A 16825-nucleotide genomic window follows, 5' to 3' on the forward strand; every position below is an offset into this window, starting at 1 on the left:
GAGAACTGAATTCACTGAATATGTTTGAGGGCTGTATTCCCCCATTACTAGCTTTGTCCAGGTGTTTTGTTTTAGACGTTGACAGCTATGGTGAGAACTGAATTTACTAAATGGTAGCCATTTTTAAGTTTCAGTCTTCCTCTCTTTCATAAATCAGTTGATTTGGCATAGTGGTATGTTACTCCGACTGTTTTGCACAGGGTCCTTGGCAGTGAAATGTATGGTGGTAACACAGCATTTTATTCTAGCAACTTTCCAAGATTATACAAGCAATGTTTAAAATGTCTCCCTGTTTTTTGGGCTTTTGTCCCTCCCCAATACATTTTGGCTTTTTCCAGATTTCTTGTACTGCAAAGTTGAGAGAAACAGCTGAGTGTCGAGTATATTTTACAAGGAGCTGAGAGCTGCAGGGGAAGAGAAGTTTAGTGCTCTTTATGCTGAGTATGCGTGTATTGGTAATAGCACAACAGGTAGTGTACTTGCTTTTGATGCAGAAGGCTGTGGGTTCTACTCCCACAGTATGTAGATGCATTGCTGATATTGTACTGTGTTGTAAACGGGGTGGATGCTGCCATCTTGAGAATGTCCTCTTTGGCAAAGATACCTAGTAACTATGAACCCGTCCGTTATTTGCCATCCATTCCCTATTGCAATATTACTAGCTTATTTTTTTATTTGTAGATGAAACAATGAAATATAAAGTTGTTTGCTAGCAGCAACATCTTCATTAATTACAGATATTTTTAATGTGGAATTATTTAGATAACTTTTACTTCTGCAGAGATTGTGCATATTTACTGATACTTGTGGAATGTAGAAGTTTGAGTAGACTTTTATGATGGAAATGTTCTCAATTGGGGAGTTTTGTCACTGTTGGTGCATGCATTTTCTTTCATTGTTTACTGGAAAATGTTCAAAACAATAAATTTAAAACACCCTCTAAAAACTGTACTGTATTATACAAGGAAAAAAATTTAATACAATCAGGAAGGTCCATCACAAAACACATGAATGTTTTGTGTGCAAGGGGGCCTATCATTTGAAAATATCCCAAAGTTGATCTTTATCTGCCGCTAGCCACATGTACTTTCTTTGAATGTGGGTTTCATTGCTGTTTCAATGAATGTGAGTTTAAAGGGCAGAGAAGTTTTAATGCTAAGTCTGTTTTCATTGTGAGACTGCATTGCTTTGTTTAGCAGATATCTTAGTGTTTGTGATGTAAAATGTAAAATAAAACTTTCAAATGAAGACCAAATCATTGTAGAAGTAAAGCAGGATGCACATTAGTGTTTATGGTAAATTTGCTGAAATAGCCAAGTAAAGGGACATTGGAATGGCTGCAGGTGGAGGCTCCATTCAACCATGATTTTGTGAGGGGGAAGGGCAGAAAACTCAAAGACAGCCCCGGCTAAACTATACCTCTCAACTGTCAGGATTTTCACAAAATGAATAGAATTTTGCTTCTTATTTTTGGTTTGTTCCTCATAAAATTTGTGGTTTTCTGGCAAATCATTTAGGAATTAAGTCACTAAACAATGACAGACATTAAGTTTCAGGCTTCATAACTTTCAGAAAAATGCATGCTAAAGCAAGACCTGTTATTCTATCAACTGTTTCAGTTTATATAAGAGCAATTTTTAGCACTGTTTGTATGTTCTTCCAATATATTTGGCCTTGTCCAGATTTCCTGCAGTAACAGGTTGAAAGGTACATGCAAATAAATTGCTTTATAGACTTAGGCTTCTCCAAACCTCTCAACTGTCCCTGATTTTGGCTCAAAATGTTGCTCTTCCCCTAATAATCCATCCGCAAAATAGCAGTTTTGGAAGAAAATGTGGAGGATTTACAATTAATAAATAACTGTAATAATCAGAGTTATAGATTACTTTTATTTCAGAAATGCATGTAGATTCTTTTATTTTGTCAGCTGCTCAAGTAAGCAGTACTAATATTAAAAAAGTGTCCCTTCTTTGATAGGTTCCCAACTGTATTGTGTGACTATTTTATATTTTTGTATCACATTGTTGGTCCATTTTTTCATAAAATTGTGGTTTTCTGGCAAATTAGTGGTGAATCATTAATGACTGGTTAGAAAATAATGACAAACATTTGCGTTTCTGATTTCTTACCCTTCAGAAAATGCATACTAATGTAAGACCTACTATTCTATTATCTTTCTAAGTTTATAAGAGCAATATTTAAAAGTTGTTCTTTTTTTTTGCCTTTGCCCCGCTTCTATGTATGGCTTTGTCCAGATTTCTTGCTCTGAGGTTGAGAGGTATGAAAAATGTGTCAGGGCCATCACAGTCAGCCAGAGACATTTCAAATTGTGACATACTTTTTGCACCCCACTACCCCACATAGTGACTCTGGATGTGTCCAAGCAAGGCAAGGAGCAGTTATGCAGTGTAAGTGTGCAGAGTATCCCCCATGCAAGGTAGACACAAGTACTACAGTGGTTTTTCATCTGTCCTTGATTTTGCAGAATGTTCTGGTTTCTGTCATATTTTTATACTGTTGATTTATGCTTATTATGATTCAGAAAGTGCCTGTTGCTCTGCGTCTAAGTAGCAATGCTTTAATGGCCATCAGGGAAGCTTGTCTGAGATTGTAAGATGCAAGTAAGCTTTAATAAGCATACTGTTAAAGAATTGCCAACATTGAAAGCCTTTCTGTTGTTGCCATGCAGAGAATACTTACATAACCAGATAACGTATAAGACTTTGGTATTGAAATGCATATGACAGTATTTGTAATAAAGCACAGGATTACATTATTTTAAGAAGCTCATTACATTTGTTGGATGCAGGCAGGAAGCAGCTACTGCAGTAGTTATCATTCAAGCATCCACTCTTATGGTATGGTTACTGTACTATGTTCTGCTTCTTGATCACTGCTACAGTAACCTAGAAGGTCAAAGGAAAGGGGGTCCAGGTGCCCCATGAAGAATAGTTCTAGCAAAGCCTGACCTAGACCAGGAGAAGGTATCCAGCTTGTAATACTTTGTAAATGTATATACAGAGGGCCAAGGTGCTGCTTCAAGAACACTTCTTGAGTCCAATCCTTTCCAGAAAGTGAAAAAAAGATGAAGCCAAGGCCCTGGTGGAGTGTGCCTTGACCCTGCCTGGAAATGTTTTTTTGTGGTGGGAATAATAAACTACAATAGCCTGAGACAACCATTTGGAAATAGCCTTCTTTGACACAGTTGTTCTTTCTTACTTTCACAAGAAATTAATAACTGATTGGAAGATTTTGTTCCATCAAGGCAGTACCTGACCTGTCTGTGCACATCCAAGGTATGAAGTATCCTTTCTTCCTCACTTTTGGGATCAAGAAGAACACAAGACTAATTTTTTTTAAGGTAAACTTGGATACTACTTTTGGCATAAAAGAAAGATTAGTTCTCAAGGAAGCCTTGTATCTGTGGAAAATGAGATAAGGTTGACTCACCGTAAGAGCTTGCAACTGAGATTCTCTTCCTGTAGAGATCACAGCAATGACTAGAAGTGATTTTCTTGTTAAGAACCTCAAGTCAGTCAGATGAGCTGGTTCAAATGGAGCAAATGTTAACTTGTCTAACACAAAATTGAGATTCCTAGGTGGAGCCACTGGTTTTCGTGGATGTCTCTTATGCAATATTCCTTTCAAAAGCATTTTGACATGAGAATGCCTTGAAAGAGGGAGATCAATGGACAGATATGCTGAAGTGGCCAAGAAATGAACCTTGATAGAGGATTAAGATATCCCATAGAAAAGTAACTCACACAAATATTGTATAACAAGAGAATCATTAGTCCTTTATGGTTGCTAGTTACGTGTTTGACAACAACTTGGAAAACCTTTTCCATTTTTACTAATACCTGATTTTCTAGTAGCAGGCCTTCTTAACTCTATGAGTCCCTGCTGCATGTCCTTAGTAAACAAGTGCCTAAAAGGTATTAAGGCCCTATCATCCATGCAGTCATTTGAAGTTGTTTGGGGTTGGGATGTATCCAAAATCCTTTTTCTTGTGTGGATAGATCCAGTCTGTGAGGAAGCATGTGGTAATTGCACCTGGCCATTTCCAAAAGAAAGGAGAACCAATGGATATCACTGGAAAGGGTGGAAAAGCATACTGGAACATTTCTGTCAAAGAAAAAGAGAAAAGCATCTGTCTTCCAGGCATTTTAGTATAGGGTTCTAGAGCAGAATATTGCCAGCTAATTGTTTAGAGAAAGGGTAAATGGGTCTATGTTGGAACTCCCCACAGATAGATCAAATCTTGGAAGACCCCATGATCTAGTTTGCATACATGAGGGTTTGCCCTGTCCTACTCAGTTTGTCTGTCACACAATATTGCTCTTACAGAAAGAAGGATGTCTGTAGAGTGAGATTCTGTTGTGAAGCTATATCCCAAGCTAACATGGCTAGTCTGAGAAGGTGGTACAGCCTGGATCCCCTCTGTTTGACTGTACTAGATGATTACGGTATTTCCTGAAACAACTTGAAGAGGTTCTGGGGACTAAAGATGATTCAGAGAATTGAGTGTCTTGATTAGGCCAAGCATATTTTTTGTATTTATGTACTTGAATCTGTCCAGGTGTCCCTCACACCCTGCACTATTATCCCTCCTGAAACTGTTCCCAAGGCAAAGTCTGAGACATCTGAGATGAATGACTGCTTTGGAATGGGGAGAGATAAGAGGAAATCTGAATTTAGGGTATTTGCTGTCCCCACCAAGTAATTTTTCTATTAACAGACCTTAACTCTGAAATTTGAAAAGACAAGGGACGTTGATCCTGGAACCAAAGAGACTTCATGTACCATTGTATCTTTCTCATGTGCAGTCTTGTCTGGGTTATCATGAGTATCTTGCATGCCATGAAACCCAAAATCTTGAGATATTCCTTCACAGTGACCGAAGTCTGAGTGGAAAACTGTAGACATAGAGCTATAAATGGGTTCATAGGTAGGTACTAGGCTATTGGCCGTAGGGCCTATACAAGCCTAGCTATAAAGGTACCCTGGCTTTCGCCACCCAAGAAAACCACAGAAGTGATCCCCGGGGTGAATTTCCTATTACCCATCCAATCATCAAGATTTTTCTTGAAGAGTGCTAATGAGGAGCTCTGTTTGACATAGATAGGTAGTCTGTTCCAAGTCTCTGGGACAGGATTCTATCCCTCCAGCATGTTCTGTTTATTGCCATGACAAGGTTTAGGTCCCCAGAGCGTGTAGCTCGGAAGGATTGGGATTTCTTTAAGTGGAGCATGTCCATCAGCTCTGGGTTTGACATAGCTTTGTATGTTAGGCAGAGATTGCCTCTGAGTAGGCGATATGCGATGGATTAAAGCTGGAGTTTTTTGAGACGGTCTGCGTAAGGCATCTGTTTGAGGCCAGTAATCCTCTTTGTGAGGTATTTTTTCGGCCTTTCCAGTTGTTGTAGATGTCTTGTGAGGTACATACCAAAAGGGGCATTGTACTCTATAATGAGTCTAATGAGTGATGAGCAGAGGTGAACAATGACCTCTTTTTTTCTGGATGAGAAACCTTTTGTGATGAGGTGTGCCACGTAGAAGGATTTCCTGACCACTGTGGCGATGTGATCATCAAAGGAGAGACTACAGTCCACCTGTGTCCCAAGGTCTCTTATCACACTTTCGGTATTAAGTAGACTACTGCCTATGTGGTAGTTCATGGGTACAGAGTTTTTTACTAAAGGGGATGACAATGCACTTTTTGGCATTGAGCTTGAGACCATGGCTTTGACACCAGGCATCTGTATCAGTGAGGCCCTTTTGTAGGATGTCCACATCATTAGGAGTTTCGATTAAGGCTCCTAGTTCACAGTCATCTGCAAATTTTGTTAGCCAAAGACCTTCTGTGTTAGCCTATACTTCAGAAAAGTAGATACCAAACAGGAGAGGACACAGGACTGAACCCTATGGTACTCCACTTGTCATTGGTCTGAAGTCTGATTTGGAGTCTGCTACTTTCACAGTGTGGGTTCTGTCAGTAAGTCAGTTGGCAACCCATCTTGTGACCTAGGGATTTATACCTAGTTTAGTGAGTTTATCTATATTTCCAGAGTGGGGGATGCTGTTGAACGCTTGGCAAGATCTAGATAGGCTGTGTGTACCACCTTACCCTCATCTATGGCTTTGGTGACTACTTCAAAGAAGTCTATCAGGTTTAGGAGACATGATCTGCCTTTTACTAACCTGAACTGTGTGGGGTCCAGAGTTTGGAGATCTCCAACATCTTTGTTTATGAGTTCCATGATGATACGTTCCATGGCCTTGCAGACCAGGCTCATAGCCTAATGGGGTGGTAGTTCCCAGGGTCTGTTGTGGCCCCCCCTTTGTGTAGTGGGATAACCGTTGTGGTGCGCCATTCAATGGGCACAAAGCCTGAGGTGAGGCTATGATTAAACATGGTACTTAGGTGGGGTGCCAGTTCATTCTGTAGTTCATGTAGAAGGCAGCCTGGGATGTTGTCAGATCCCATGAATGCTGTGTTCTTGGCTTTGGAGAGTGAGGTTTTTACCTGTGCAGCTGTGATTACAGGAACTTTGCATTCTTCCGGTATAAAGATGGGCCCTTTAGGGGGTGAGAGTGGGGTAAAGTTAGCACTGAATCTATCTGCCAGGATGTTGTCAATATCAGTTGGTTCTGTATATTTAGTGTCATTGTGCTGTAACTCAGAGCAGATCTGAGTGTTGCCATTGAGATTCTTGACATAGCTATAGAGTGCTTTGTGGTTGTCTTTAGAATCAGTGGCAATTTTGTTTTCATAACTAGCTTTGGACGATTTTATGAGGGATCTCAGCTTCTTATTGAGGCTGACTAGGGAGTTCCTCCAATCATGGGATTTTACTCTTTTTTGCAACAGTTTCTTTCTTCTGCTGTAGAGTTTGTTTATGGCAAAAGACCACCAGATTGGCTTCCTTTGTTTGGAGGATAGCATCTTGGTTCTGTTAGGGATAGCACGATCCATGCACTCGTGTAAGTGCTTATAAAGTGCATTTGTGTAGGATTCAGCAGTCGTACCTCTATTGTCCATCTGCATGGGTGTCGTGAAATTTGCCACTTCTGTCTTAAGAAGCGTGAAGTTGGCTTTGGAGAAATTTTTTACAGTTGTTTTCCTAATGGGGGGTGGGAGCAGGATGTGGATGTCTAGGGTGATTAGCTTGTGGTCGGATCTGACCAATGAGGAGCTGACCTCTATTGTGGAACACCAGTCACCCATGTTGGTGAAGACCAGATCTAGGATATTGCTGCCCCTGGTGGGGGTGTGGATAAGTTGATCCAAGGTGTTGGAATTGATGATTTCCAGAAAACGTTGAGCAAAAGAGTTGGTACATGAGTAGTTTTCCCAGTTAATGGTAGGGTAGTTGAAATCACCCATTATTAGATTGTTGGGTTGTAACTTAATATTTTCCAGTGTATCAAGAAAAGAGGAGTGGGAATCCTGGGGCATGGTGGGGGTCTGTAGCAAGCTACAATCTGGATTGCGGTTTTGCCAAGAGTTAGTTGAACTTGGATAATCTCGGATGCATTATGCTGAGCAACTAGCTTGGAGGTGTGGATATCCTTAATGAATATGGTCATGCCTCCACCTTTAGTGTTTCGGTCTGGGTTTGGTGGCCAAAAGGTGTGGTATGAATTATAGCCTGGTAATGCAGGGGTGCTCTCTGGAGCTTTGAACCAGGTCTCTGAGACTGCAGAGATGTCAATGTTCTCCATTTTAAAGAGTGCCACGAGTGAGTGCATTTTGAGGTTTAGACTTCTAGCATTGATTAGCATTACCCTCAGATTTTGCTTGCTTGTACCTGTTACAGTGGTGAATTTGTCATTTGAACCTTGCCTAAAAAAGGCACTATAGGGGTTGCAAGAGCCTTTGCCAGTATCCGGAATCCCAAGCTGACAGGTGCAGGCCATCTCTGGCAAAGCAGCGTGGTCTGCCAATCATGTCATCCCAGGCAGACAGATACTGTATTCCCTTAGAATGACACCAGAAGCTTAGCCAATTGTTAAAGTCAATCATTTTGTCCTTGTACTGTGGTACCATTCTGGGTGATGGCAGGATGCTACTCAGGGCTAGGGTTATACCTGCCTGGGCTACAAGATCGGAGAGCTCCTCCATGTCTCTTTTCATGTAGTCCAGGGAGGTACGCCTCAGGTCATTCAATAGATCTACTTTTTCCTGTGGAAGAAAAGCTGTTTGAATGGAGGTGTCTAGCTGACACTTCAGGAACACAATCCTGTGTGAAAAAGCCAATAAGAACGTTTGAATATTTTGTTGAAACCCCAGCTTGTGTAAGAGATCTCACCCAAGTGAGAGATTCCTGACATTTTGGAAAAGACTCTGCAAAGGTAAGTAAGTTATCTAAATATGGAAAAAAGAAGATGGATACCCTGTAGCCTGCAAAAAGTTGTAACTGGTGCTAGCCACTTAGGGAACACTCTTGGTGCAGTGGATAGTCCAAAGAGTAAAGTAGAGAACTGATAATGTGATCCAGCAGACACACAAACCTTAAGAAAAGCAAAGCCTGATGTCTGGATGAAAAGGAATGAGATGATAAGCATCTTTTAAATACAGAGTTACCAGGAAACTTGAATGAGGAAGAGGGAACAGATCATGAAATTACAACATTTTGAAGTTAAGCATTATCACAAACAGACCTAAGAAGAAAGGCCCAGAAATGGTCTGCAAGAATCTTCTTTCTATGGCACTAAAAGACATTTGTCAAGTTGAGAAGGAGGGGCTGGTTCTGTCACTCGCTGGAACAATATTAATGAAGGACAGGTGTAAATAAAAGAGTCTGGTCTGGTGGATGAGGAATAACTTCCTGGCAAGGAGGAACATCCTCTCACTGCTATCTATAACCTTGATGAATGATCTTCAGAAAACATTTGTCTGAAACTATCTGTAGCCAAAGAGAAAAATGGAGATTCAGACCTTCTTGAAAAGAAAATTAACTGCTAGGGGGAGGGGGGTAATAAATTCCCTTAAATAGTCTAACTAACTAGTTGGACTGTCCTTGGTTTTGGGGTTTCCTGGATCCTTTTGAAATACCCTAGCTATTAGGCCAAAATTGAATGTGGGGTTAGAAAATCCCTATAAACTTTTGTCACACTTTTTGATCACTTCTTCAGCAAGGAACCAAAATGTGACTCTCTGACTAAAAGAGAAAACATAATATCATTATTCACATCCTCATCAGGGGTTCTGAGAATGCAGCCAGGTAAACCTCCTCAAAACAGGATCAGAGGTGTTAACCCAGGCAGCATTATTAACTGAGTCAAACACACACTGAAAACAGAGTGCAATAACTAATACAGTAAAAGAAACTAAATATTTCAAAGCAGACCAAACATTTCTCATATTTTTAAAATTAGAATAAACATTAACATGTGAGCTGGTAATTCAGAATTCTGAAAATCAAAGTTGCAGAATCAAACTTGAAAAGAGACCTCTGCTCTGTCTCTTGTCAGTCAAACAGAAATTAGAACAGGTCAGTAAGGAGTCACATGCAAGTTAGAACAGGTCAGTTAAGGTTAATCATCCATGAACTGAGGGGGTGGAGCTAGGAAGTAAACCTTCTATTTAAGGGGTAAAATAAAACATTTCAGAGCTTTACTGAAACGGCTCACCCACTTTGCCACAGCTTGCTGTGAGGGGAAAGGTTAGTTTGCTTTGTATTTCTTGTATTTTGTATTACTTTATTGCCTTTTTCTATTTTGTATACTATGCTTTGTTTTCTTTACACTGTGTGTATTCTGCTTTTTTAACTGCATATTAAAACTTGAAAAGAGACCACAGCTCTGTCTCTTGCAAGCCAGACAGAATTTCCCTCCCTCTCACCCTGTTACCGTTGTGTTTTTAAACACCACTGTCTTTCTAATTGCCTGCCCCTTATGTTAATTTGACTGTATATCCCGTTCCCTCTCTCATTTCACTGGCTGGTGTGAGTAAGCACAAAATTATCGTTTTGTGAAATCACTCCCCTTCTACTATTTATTTATTGGCCATCATACTGTATTCCATAGTACCAGAATACAAAACTGCCCACTCCCTTTCAGTCTATCTTGCTTTTTTAAAAATAGTGGCTTTCCACTAAAACTTAACTTTTTAGACAACTAAAACATAAGTTGCCCACTTTCATATCTAACTGCTTAATGCACACTGCAGTCTTTAGGATAAACCATTTTTTTCATCTTACCTTTAAGCGGATAAACCATTTTTTTTCATCTTACCTTTAAGCAACTATTGCAAGAACAGTTATTGCAGAGCCCACATTCAGCCTGTCAGTAGTCATCTTGGGATTAGTGTTTCTGTTTTCTCCTGGTGAGAGAAGGTGCACATGGACATTATTTCCTGGAGACTGCTGATCACCAGAAAGCCTAATAACTGCTTTACAGGTGACAGCTTGGATTCTGTGCTTATTATCTGATCCTGGTGAAAGAAGGAACAGAGCACATTGATTCCTGACTGTTTCTGGTTGGAGAGTGAGTGTCTGTGCTTAACATACCTGATTGGTCTGGTTGCTAATCAAGGCATCTACCAGAAAAAGGCTACAAGCCTACAGACTCTTGCATCATCTGAGACAAGACTGTGGATCACCAAACAGACTGTGGCCTGCTTTGCTTCTTGGGATTAGTGCTAACATTTTGCTTCTGGTGAGAGAAGAAGCAAAGGAGCATTGTATCCCAACAAAGTGAAGATGTGGTAAGACCAGCATTAGTAATAGCCAGACAGTGCCATTCACGCGACTCCCCTCTTTTCATCATTCTTGACAAGCTAATTCTTTGTTTTCAATAAGTGCTGCTTTATTTGTTTCTAACTTCAAAATATCTGCCTTAATACTTCATCCTTAAATTTTCAGGATGTATGTGTTTCCCCTCAAGTGTTTGGCAGTGCTCTGTACAGACTGAGATACCTTGAGTGACATTTTTCCTGTAAAAGCACAATTGAAATTTCTCCATTACCTAGTTGCACACAGGACAACTAGTTTGCAGTGACAAGCACTGTCTACATAGTTGCAGACCAGATACTCATGACAGTAATTGATATTCTCACTCCAGCTGTCTAATCAATAAAAAAAGGTATGTTTTTATGGATATGAACTTTCCTACTGTCTCTGTTACTGGCTCAGTGGATATGGATATCCTGATACAATACAGAAATTGCCTAATGTTTACTGACAACCAGTTAATTCTCAAACAAACTGATATGGTATGTGAGAGATCTATTTACAAAATGTCACTGGAGGCAAAGCTCTCACATAAAAGTACACCTAATGTCAATAAGGTTGTCGGTTGTCAGTAGTACATACGCTGCACCCATCATGCACAATTCAAAGCAGACATACAGACCCACATATGCTGAGGCACTTACATGTAACCTTCCTAAACCACAAAGACCTCCTAGATGAAGTACACATAACAAATACCCTCAGCAGCCCCAAATGCACTCTTTCAAAACAACAACCACATCAACACACAGAGATACATTTCATGAAGCCTCTACCTCTAAACCCATAAGGCCAGTCACCACACAATCCAACATTCTAGTCATTAGAGACTCCATTATGAGACACACTGATGTCCCTCACACCAGGTTGAGTAAGGAGAAAGTTACTGTCAGTTGCTTATTAGGGGCTAGGATCCACCACATTATGCATGCACTCAGGTCATTGGACCACAATTACCAGTATGACTCAGTCATAGTCCACGTGGCAGTAAATGGCCTGAGATGTACCTCCCTAGACTATATGAAAAGAGATATCATGAACCTCTTGGAATATGTGTTGAAGGCGGGTATGAGCCTAGCACTGAGCCGCATTTTACCTTCTCCAAGGATGATACCACAATATGAACAAAAGATGTTTAACATTAATAATTGGCTTACTTTCTGGTGTCATTCTAAGGGGGTGCAGTATTTGTCAACATGGAAGGAGATGGTCATCAGACCATGCTGCTTTCCCAGGGATGGTCTGCACCTCTCCACTCTAGGATTTTGAATATTAGCTAAATCATTGTCTTCCCCCATAGTGCCTTTTTTAGGCACTGCCAAACTGAAAGTACTTCTGATATAGCAAATCAAAACCAAGAAAATCTAAAGGTATTACTGCTCAGTGCTAGGAGTCTAAACAAAAAACTCCACTTCCTAGTAGCTCTCTTTACCCTAGAGAATGCTGATGTCTGTGCGGTCACTGAGACATGGTTTAAAGCCATGGAGAGCACACCAACTGTGCAAGATTATAATTCCTTCCACACATTTAGGCCAACTACTTCACAGGCAGGAACTAAAGGTGGAGATGTCTCTATTTACATCAAAAATAAATATACTTCAAGGCTGATCAAACAGGGCAATGCACTTGAGCTGCTCCATATTCAAATCACCATATGTAAGATCCAATACCACTTCCTTGCAAGCTATAGGTCCCCCTCTATGACTCAGGAAACCCATACCATGTATTTAAACTTATTGAAAACACTCACTGTCCAGCCCAATACCATATTCTTGGGTGACTTTAATTACTCCACTATTAACAGGGAATCATATACAGCACCAACCGTACATGCACAGAGATTCCTGGATTTTGTAAACACAAACTCCCTGGACCAGATATTGGATCTGGTCCTCACTAATATGGGAGACTGCTGCACTCCCCCTACTGTAATGCCTTCCCTAATAAGGTCAGACCATGTGGTCTCCTTTGAAGTAAAAATAACACCTGGACCCCCAGCTAAACCTGGAATATTCAGAAACTATTCTAAGGCCAACATCCTGCTATTAAATGAGAACCTGGCAAAATTTCAAGCCCCCATAAACCCTGAGAACACTTCTGCCTATGCAGAATTGTTCACAGAAACGTGTACACGCATGTTAATAGCTGCATAGAGGCAGCTGTACCCACCAGGAAGAAGTACAGAACTAACTCAAAATACAAGCCACCCTGGTGGAATCACAAAATCAATTGGCTGTATAACTGGAGGAAGAAAATCATGGCAAAAATTGAGAGGTGCAGCACCCAGCAGGATAAAACCACTCTCATCAAACTAAACCACCAACTCAGAGGACAAATAAAGTCTATCAAAACCAAACTCGAGGTAAGTTTGGCCTCCTAGGCCAAGGACAACCACAAAGCATTATTTAGCTATGTACACAACCTCAAAAGCAATACACAATTGTGTGTAGAGCGCATTGCAAATGGAGCCATCTATACTGAGCCAGAAGATATAGCAAACCTCCTGGCTGATAAACTCAGCTCCAAATTTGCTCCTCTCTCCCCCTCAACCTTGCCTCAGAAAATATCATGAAATATAACTCCCCCTACTATCACTAGAGAACAAGTCTTTAATGCTCTCTCTAAGACCAAGAACACTGCATCAATAGGCCTAGACAATATCCCAGGATGTCTTCTAAATAGTATGAAACATGACATATCAGGGCCTCTGGAATTACTATTTAACTGTACCCTCCAAACAGGCTTTATGCCGTATGAATGGAGAAAGGCAACAGTCATCCCTCTGCACAAAGGTGGGCCATCTACAGATCCTGGAAACTACAGACCCATAAGTCTCACTAGTCTTACATGTAAAGCCATGGAAAGAATTATCATGGAGATGATCAATCAAGATATAGTAAACTTACAGACACTGGACCAATGCAGTTTGGTTTCGTCAGGGGTAGATCATGCCTACTTAACTTGGTGGACTTCTTTGAAAAGGTCACAAAAGCAATGGATGAGGGCAAAATCATTCACATTGCCTACCTTGACCTGGCCAAGGCATTTGACACAATAACCCACTCAGGCATTGTTGACAAACTCAAATGGATAGGTACAACACTTATGTCACCAGGTGGATAACCAACTGGTTCACAGACAGGACCCAGGAAGTTAGAATTGGGGAGTCTACCTCTACAAAGAGGCCAGTCACGAGTCCCTCAGGTATCAGTCCTTGGGCCGCTACTTTTTGCTGTTTACTTCTCAGAAGTCAAGGCCAATGTCAGTGGTATTTGGCTGAATAAATTTGCAGATGATTGCAAATTAGGAGCTGCTATTGAATCTCATACTGACACAAATGTTCTCCAGGAGGGGCTGACACAGACAAACAACTGGTGTCAGAGTAATGAACTAAAACTAAATGCCAAGAAATGCATAATAGTATCCTTTGGGAAGTCATCCATCCCTGGTAACTATCATATCGACAACACACCCTTTAGAGTTGACCCAGTAGTCAGGGACTTAGGGACACCCATAGATAGTAATATAGACTTTGATCATCACGTGTCTACAGTGGTGAGGAAATCATTCTATGTTGTGCAACTTACAAACAAAGGTATGGCTTCTAGGTCCAAGTAAGTCATTGTTCCACTGTATTCGCCATTCATCAGATCTATCATTGAGTACAATGCCTCCTTTGCTATGTACCTAACCAGGCATATTCAACAACTGGAGCATCCACAGATGTTCCTCACTAAAAGAATACAGGGCATAAGTAAAATATCCTATGCAGACCACCTCAAGGCCCTATCCCTGTATTCTGGCTCCTACAGGCTTTTGAGGGGTGATCTATGCCTGGCATAGAGGGCATTGTCAGACTCCACTCTGATGGACCTCCTGCATATCCACAAAACAAACAGCACCAGAATTACCCATTCTAAACATTTAAACATTGCCCATGATATAAATAGGACCTGCTGGAGAAATAGGTATGTACTCTAGAGACTACCCGGTCTACTGAACAGGCTGACACATTCTGGAAGTAGTCTGAAAGAGAGATGAATCCCAAAGAGAGAATCAGAAAATGAACTCTCCTCTGATTCTGAATCAGAAAACTGTTGAGAAAACCTGTATCTGTCCCTTCATCTTCCTGTCCAGACTCAGAGTCTTAAATATCTTCAGGAAAGCAGCTATCCAATTTCCTTTTACCAGAAAGCCAGAAATAAATAGGGCCAAAAGTTTGAATAAAACCCTGAGTCAGACCCAATAAACTGCTTCTTCTGTCTAAGGACATTTTTGGAGGATATATGTTTAATTTTCTGTTCCTTTTTGACAGAAAGATGTGGCCAACACTGTTATAAATGTCAGCAGTAGGTTCCCCAGGGATGAGCACAACATTCTGACAAAACAATGAACTCTTCCTTGTCCATTCTCCCAGGACCAACAAGAGTGGCTCTCCCTTGCTTGCTGAAGAGACTGCAACAGCCTCAGAGGATGTGGCTAACACCGACAACTATAGTAGCTGTAGGTACTACACCAGAGGGATCCAGCATAAAAGATAAGTGGTCACAGCAGAGTCATCCACCTATGGCTGAGGCAAATTGCTAGCCTGCTATGATGGCCAAGGCTGTTTACTTAACTTTTTTTTTTTTTATTGCTATTAGAAGGACCAACTGTTCCGTGGTGCCTCTTTCCCGGGAAAACAATCAACAAAATCTGGTAAAAGTTTAAAGTGTTTAAAAGTCCCTAAACACAGTAAAAAGGACACCTTCCATCCCTAAAACATAAAAAGGTAATGTACAGCACTAAACAGCAAAACCAGGGACATTTTTTTTGGGGGGGGGGGGGGGTTGCACTGCTTTGCATTCTGTTTTTTTTCCTTTCATTTGCCCAGAAGAAGACATCTGAGGATCTGATCCCTCACCAAAGTGTGTTTGTTAGTTGTTGTCTGTGTGCGTGGAGTGTGTGTGTGTGTGTGTGTGTGTGTGTGTGTGTGTGTGTGTGTGTGTGTGTGTGTGCGCGCTCATGTGTGTGTGTTTCTATCTTTGTATATGTGCCTGTTTCTGTGTATGTATACAAACACACACACACACACACACACACACACACATATATATTTTATATATATATATATATATATATATATATATATATATATATATATATATATATATATATATATGGGTCACCTTCAGATGCCCGAAATCGCATTTCACCGACACAGAATCCGACGGGTCGAAAACACCGACAACGCAGATGACCGACAAGGTGAGAACCCGACGGACTCGGTAAGTGTGCGATAGAGTGAGGGATTTAGTGTTAGGGAGCGGACAGGTAAGTGTGCGATAGTGAGGGACTGTGGGTTTAGGGGTGGGTTAAGTGAGTTAGGGTTAGGGTGCAGGTAGGGTGTGTGTGCGATAGTGAGGGACTGTGGGTTTAGGGGTGAGTTAAGTGAGTTAGGATTAGGGTGCAGGTAGGGTAAGTGTGCGGTAGTGTCGGACCTTAGGGTTAGGGTTTGGGTTAGGGATAGTGGATATGTTATGTAGTGTACTGTGTTGTTTACGTGTAGTGTGTTGGTGTAATGGTATTCGGTGTTTTGCATTGTCGGTATTTTTTGTTGTCGGTCTTTTGGTGTCGGTGATTTGTGTGTCGGCGGTTTGGCGTTTCGGGCATCTGAAGGTGATCCATATATATATATATATATATATATATATATACTGTATGTGTGTGTGTGTGTCTGTTGTCTGTCAGTCTGTGCTTCTGTATGTCTAATCATGATTCAAAACACCAAAAACAAACTTGGAACAAACAGCTTGCTAAAAGCTGGAAATACAGACACCAGAATTGTACTTAAAGGAAAATTCCTTTGAATCCTTTTAAAATCACTGTTCATAGATTTAAAATCAAATCCTTTTATTTATATACAAAACAGAAAAATAAAAGTGCACTGTTTAAACATGTACAGCAAAACCTTACCCACTGTTTTGAATTCATCATTCTTGAACAAATTGCAGTGAATGAAAGATTGGGACCTTGGACTTTAACCCTTGAAAAGCATGAACTTTATTGGTAACTTTATTTGAATGCTCATCTCCCACCAGGTTTTAATGA

This window comes from Protopterus annectens, chromosome 14.part0 (assembly GCF_019279795.1).
Source record: "Protopterus annectens isolate FY-2018-M chromosome 14.part0, PAN1.0, whole genome shotgun sequence".
Lineage (NCBI taxonomy): Eukaryota > Metazoa > Chordata > Ceratodontiformes > Protopteridae > Protopterus > Protopterus annectens.